General features: G+C 54.6%; 1 long non-coding RNA gene across 1 annotated transcript; it reads right to left on the minus strand.

The window, feature by feature from the left end:
• Positions 1-209: 209 nt before the first annotated feature.
• LOC122905853 lies at positions 210-4,512 on the minus strand. The gene is made up of 3 exons (XR_006384484.1): positions 4,322-4,512; positions 3,755-3,873; positions 210-462 (listed from the first exon to the last, which is right to left on the minus strand). It is a non-coding gene; the product is annotated as an uncharacterized LOC122905853 (long non-coding RNA).
• Between the last annotated feature and the right edge of the window lie 1,639 nt (positions 4,513-6,151).

Raw genomic sequence — 6,151 nt, forward strand, 5'->3', positions numbered from 1 at the left:
GATCTCCCTGATATGAGGAATTTGAGAGGCAGGGTCGGGGAGGTCATGGGGGGAAGGGAGGGAAAAAAATAAAACAAGATGGGATTGGGAGGGAGAAAAACCATAACAGACTCTTAATCTCATGAAACAAACTGAGGGTTGCCCAGGGGGAAGGGAGGGATAGGGTGGCTGGGTTATGGACATGGGGGAGGGTATGCACTATGGTGAGTACCGTGAAATGTGTAAGCTTGACGATTCAGAGACCTGTACCGCTGGAGCAAATAATACATTATATGTTAATAGGAAAAGGAATATGACTGCCCAGGGCAAATAAGTTTTTAAGAATGAAAATGAAATAAAGATGCTGTTCAGGAAGGTGGTGGAGTAGGATGACCTTAGGCTCACCTCATCCCAGATACAGCTAGTCCACATCAGTGTAGACCTGAAAATGACCTGAAGACTGGCAGAACAGACTCTCCGCACCTAAATGTAGAGTAGAGGCCACATAGAAAAAAAATAAGAAGGGCAGAGATTCAGTAGGGACCCAAACAGACTAAGGGACTGTCCTCAGCAGGGAGGGATGCAGGCGCTCCAAAGGGTGAGAGGGCCAGACCCTCACACTAGCCACCCCAGGCACAGGGAACCAGCATGAAAACCAGAGGGTCACAATTTCGCAAGTTCATACAGTCGGTGGGGCTTAACACTTGGAACTTTTTTTTTAAAAAGATTTTATCTATTTATTTGATAGAGAGAGAGATCACAAGTAGGCGGAGAGAGAGAGAGAGAAGCAGGCTCCCGCCAAGCAAAGAGCCCAATGCGGGGCTCGATCCCAGGACACTGAGATCATAACCTGAGCCGAAGGCAGCGGCTTAATCCACTGAGCCCCCCAGGCGCCCCAACACTTGGAACTTTTAAGGCATTATTCAGACTGAAGAACCATTTGCTTTTATTTCTAGTGATGCAATTTTCTACCAACAGACCCTCCCAAAGGAAAACCAAAGGAGGGTTTCCAGCTAAAAGAAAAATGATCACAGCTTGTAAAGCTGAAATGCAAGAAGGAGCATTTTCTGGCCAAGTTCCAAGATCAAGTTGTCATCAGTATTGTTTTCTGGTGAGACCAGTCTCCTCGGCTTGCGGACCTTCCTGCTTTGTCCCCACATTGCTTCCTTTCTGTGTACGTGCCAAGATGCTCTGGTGTCTATGGAATTAGGACCTGGCCCTATGTCTAACTAAGGGCCTATCTCCAAATATGGTCACATGGAGATCCGGGCTTCCACCCTGAATGGGGGAGAGGGGTGGACACGGTTCAGTCCCACTTCATGGTCTTTGACAGAAGTCAGTGTGGTGGCTGGAGCAGACGTTCTTAGTGCCCTGATGGTATGACCTCAGCTGTCACAGACTCCCAGCAGGCCAGCCTGAGTTTCCCAGGCTGCTGTTCCTGGGTCTCTGAGAGCTTTCTGGTCCATTGAAGGCCAAGAGTCCCCCAAAGGGGTGCACCTGAGTCTCTCCCCAACCCACTGGGGCTCCCTAGGGTCACGCCATGTAAACCACTTGCACCTTGTGGGCTTTGGTGTGGGGGGGTGCCCACCCCCAAGGCAGTGGTGGGAGGCACATGGGAGGTTTCAGGCACACTGGACATGTTGCATCTCCTGACCTAGGGGGTGACTTATAACCTGAGTGTTCACTTTCGGGCTACTGATTAAACAGTGTGTGTGTGTTTGTACACTTTGCACGTGTATGTTGCATTTCCCAATTGTAAAAAGCAAAAACAAGCTCATTAAAACCTACAAATGGCAGCAAGTGAACTAATTAACACTTCAGGGGACAGTGAGGAGAGTTTAAAATACTCTGAAGGTCAGTGGGTGTGCGAATCATGACACGGTCACTGTCCTGGACAGGGTGGTTACACCCTGCCCTGAGGTCCCCGCCCTTTCTCTGGGCTGGGAGCACCCCTTTCCATCAGAACTACCATGAAAGTGGGTTTTATGACGTCATTTTAATTCCTGACCTCACTGAGATGGTTTATAAATTGTTTTCCAGATTTCATTTGAATGAGATTCTTTTTGTCATACCAGTGTCCCTATTCCATCCGTGTTTCATCCCCATAAGATCTTATAGACTCTGAACCTCCGTTACAAATAGTCTCTTGAGACCAAGGTTGCTGTCACCTAGGATTCAGGATTTCCTGAATGAAATATAAAGATCTAAATCTCATCATGTGTTGTTCTAGCGAATATTTAAAAATTGGTGTTATTAGAAACAAGGATATTAATTATGTATTAGATGAGACCAATCATCTGTGTTTGTTGGACCATGGGAAAATGCTCCATGCTGGTTCTGTACTGGAAGATGACGTTTGCTAACCCAGCACTTCCCCTCTCTTTCTGGACACTCTGTGGCCTTTGGGTCGAAATCCTGCCTTTCAGCAGTCTCTGCTTCTGTCCAGCCTCTTCCTCCGCTGGGGGCTGGTTCTCCTGCATCCTGAGGCCATCCTCCTGAGGACGGCCCCAGCCTCTTTGAGGTCGACCTCCTTGTGGGGACCCTGTCTGACCCTCTGCCCACGGTCTGCCCTGTGTTTGCACACGTGTGCACACACGTGGGCACCTCAACCCAGTGGCCCACCTCCGGGGCAAGCCCCAGGCCCACTCCTGTGACACAGCGCCTTTGTGCCTCCCCTCTCCCTGCGGCAGCCGTGATGCACTGATGAACGAGGGGACAAATCCCGGCCGGACCCCAGTGTGTGTGCGGGTGAAGGTGCCCCGCGCGTGGCCCTAGGCGCTGCACAGGGACGTCAGCTCAACCGAGGACCTCCCCAAACCCTAGTGATGTGCGCTACTCCTGACTTCTCACAAGGAGCCCTACTCGCCTAAGAAATGGGGACACCGAGGCCCAGGGACGGTGGTCGCTTGCCCAAGGCCATCCAGGTGGGAAACGGCGGGGTCAGAATCCCGCCTCCGCCAAAACCTCGGACGCCCTCTGACCTCGAAGTGCAAAGCGCAACTCACAGCACTCTCCGGGTGGGGGCACGGACGCGCGCCACGCCGGCGGGGACACCGCGGAGCCTTCCCAGGAGCGGGGTCGGTTCAGGGGCGCCGCGGGTCCTCGAGGCCGCGCCTCTCCTGCGGGGGTCCCGCCGCGCACTTCCCGGCCGCCCCGCGGTCCTGACGGAGCGGGGCCGGGGGGCCCCATTCCCGGGGATCCCACCACGCAGCCCTTCTGCGGGCCCGTCGCCGTCCGGCGCCGCGGGGACCCCCCGCCGGGTCGGGCAGGGGTCGGGCCGGGCCGGGGGCTGCGCGCGCGCGGCGCGGCCGGGAAGGGCGGCTCCCGGGGCTCCAGGACGCCCGGCCCCAAGCATCCCACCCCAGCCCCTCCCCGACAGCAAGGGGCGGCGGGGCGGGCCTGGGAGGCGGGCGGAGGGGTCGCGGAGACCCCGCGCATCTCCTCTCCGGAGGGCTGCGGTCAGCCGTCCCGCGCCGCAGCGCCACGGCCCAGCGCCCGGGACCCACGCGCACAGGCGCTCGCCCCGCCGGGACGCGGAAGGCGGCGCGCAAAGGGACCGGACGCCCGCGCGCCGCGGGGGCAAGAGGCGGGGCAGAGGGCGGGGCCCAGGCGGGCGGCGGGCGGGCGGGGCCGGGGCGGGCGGGACAGTGGGCGGGGTCTGGGCGGGACAAATATCTGGCAGGACACCTGCGACTCAGTACTTTCCGGAGCATCCCTGAGGTTACAGTTTTGCCTAAAATAGGTTTTCTTTCTGTGCAGGAAGAACAACCGGCACCTTGGCTGCGAATTCCGGGAGAGTCATCCGCGAACACGCACTCGGTGTGGAACTGTGCTCAGCTGTTGGCGGCTCTCCCTTGTCAGCAGCGGGGAGAATCGGGTGTGCACGCGCAGGGCCTTGGAGAAAACATGGTCAGTCCCTTTTTAGTTCCTCGGCCTATTTTTATTTAAGCATCAGAGAAAGAAACTTAAGAAATGCCTTTCCACCGTCAGATGGGATAAAAATTGCACGTTATGTAAAACGATTCTTTGCATACCATCCAGAGATGGGCCACATTCCTTCTTTCCGTCACCCCCGGTTACCGCGGACCCAGCTGCCCCACGCCGACGCAAGGGGCATAAAAGCATACATCCGCACAGAAACTAGTCCACAAACGTTCAAAGCCAAATTTGGCTCTATTCTCAGAGGCAAAGGGTGGGCACTACCCAAATGTCCACCCGCAGATTAATAGATAGGCCAAATGCGGTCCATTCACACTAGTCAGCTTTAAGAAGGAAGGAAACTCTGACACTTGCCATAACATGGTGAACAGTGAAGACGCGCTGAGTGAAATAACCCACTCACCAGAGGATGAATGTCGCCCGGTTCCACTTATGCGAGGTTCCTAGAGCCATCACATTCACAGAAGATGGAATGGTAGGTTCCAGGGGCTGGGGAGGCAGATGGGGGAGTTAGTGTTTCTCAGGGGACAGAGTTTCAGCTTGAGAGAGATGAAAATGCTCTGCGGATGGATGTGGTGATGGTTGCCCAATGTGATGGGCTTCATGCCACTGAGCTGCACACCTAAACATGGGTAAAATGGTGAATTGGGTGTTATATATATTTTACCACAATTTAAAAACAAAAACAAAACAAAACAAAGCTGGGGCAGTGTTGCTGCACTGGCTCCAGCAATGGAAGCTGCAGTCAGGCCCAGGCGCTCTCCGTCTCTGAGCCCTCCCTTCCTCCGCGCAGTAGCAATGAAAAGCTCCACCTCTCAGGACTGCAGTGAGGTGAGAGTGGGCAACCACATAGGTCCCGGGGCTCTCACCATGGGCCTGGACTGCTCTACACCCTTGCCCCTGGCCCCAGGGATAGTATAGCAAGGGTCTCTCCCCCTTTTCCTTGGAGTCACATATGACCTGCACTTACCACTTAATGTCATTGTCAACATTAAGGAAACTGAGATCAGTTACAATCTGTCAAGATGTGTTCATGGGAGCTGCCGGGTGGGGGGAGGCCTACCTGTTTTCATTTCAAGGTGAGGATAGCCATGTGCAATTCTGGAGATGTTTGAGCGGTTACAACTGGGAGAGGCGTGCACTGTGGTCAGGCATGCTGCTCAGCATCCGGCAGTGAACAGAACAATCCACCACAGAGATTGATCCAGCTCCCCAGCTGGCTCAGACATCCTGCTCTGGTCCCCGAGACCATCCGAGGGCACAGGGAAAGGCTAGCTAAAGGATTGATGGGCACAAACTTCTGAGCTCTGGTTCTCAGGGGGAAGAACCCCTCACTCCAGAACTCATTTTTGCCAAGGGTAGACCCAGGGCCCCTCCCCACCATGGGCCCTGTTGTGGACTGAATTTGACTCCCCAATCCGTAAATTGAAGCCCTAAATCCCAGTGTGATAATACCCGGAGACGGGGTCTTTGGAAGGTAGTTAGAGCTAGATATCAGAGTGGGGCCCTAGTGATGAGGTTAGTGTCCTCAGAAGACAGACACCAGAAAGTTTGCATGCACTCGCTCTGGCCCCCACTCTGTGAAGACATGGGAAGAAGGCAGCCACCTGCTCACGGGGAACCAAAACAGCCAGCATCTTGGTCGTGGACTTCTAACCTACAGAACAGTGAGAAATAAATGTCTGCGGTTTAAGCCCCCAGCCCGGGGTATTTTGTCATAGCAGCCCAAGCTGATGAAGACAGGCCCATTCTGCTCATGAATGACAAGGGCTTCTCCTGTTTGCATGTGTTCATGAAATCTGTACCTGCTGCTTGTGACAAGGGAGCACATTTTCGAGTTGCTGTGCCTCTCCCGAGCTGCAGATAGCCCAGAATGTGGAGAAGGCAGGCGTGCAAGGGGGTCATTTTAATTGGATGGGATGTACAAGAGTGCCCCCAGACCCCTCTGTCCAGCTCTGAGGGTACCTCCAGGCTCACTCACAGCAAAGGGTGGAGGCCTGGCGTAATGGGGTGGGGACCTTGATTATGCATACTCAGAGGATATTCTAAGATGTTTGGATACAAGGTTGCCAAATATGAAGAGATCTTCCTTGTGGGATGCTGCCAGAGCCCCCTACTACAAGTTGATTGGTCCAGAGGTGGGCATGGATTCCCACCCAGCAGGGCTGATCCTACCTGGGAATTTTGGTATTGGATCTGAGAGCCAATCAGGTCAATCTCTCTCCACCGCCCA

This window comes from Neovison vison, chromosome 5 (genome assembly GCF_020171115.1).
Source record: "Neovison vison isolate M4711 chromosome 5, ASM_NN_V1, whole genome shotgun sequence".
In the NCBI taxonomy this organism is placed as follows: Eukaryota; Metazoa; Chordata; class Mammalia; order Carnivora; family Mustelidae; genus Neogale; species Neogale vison.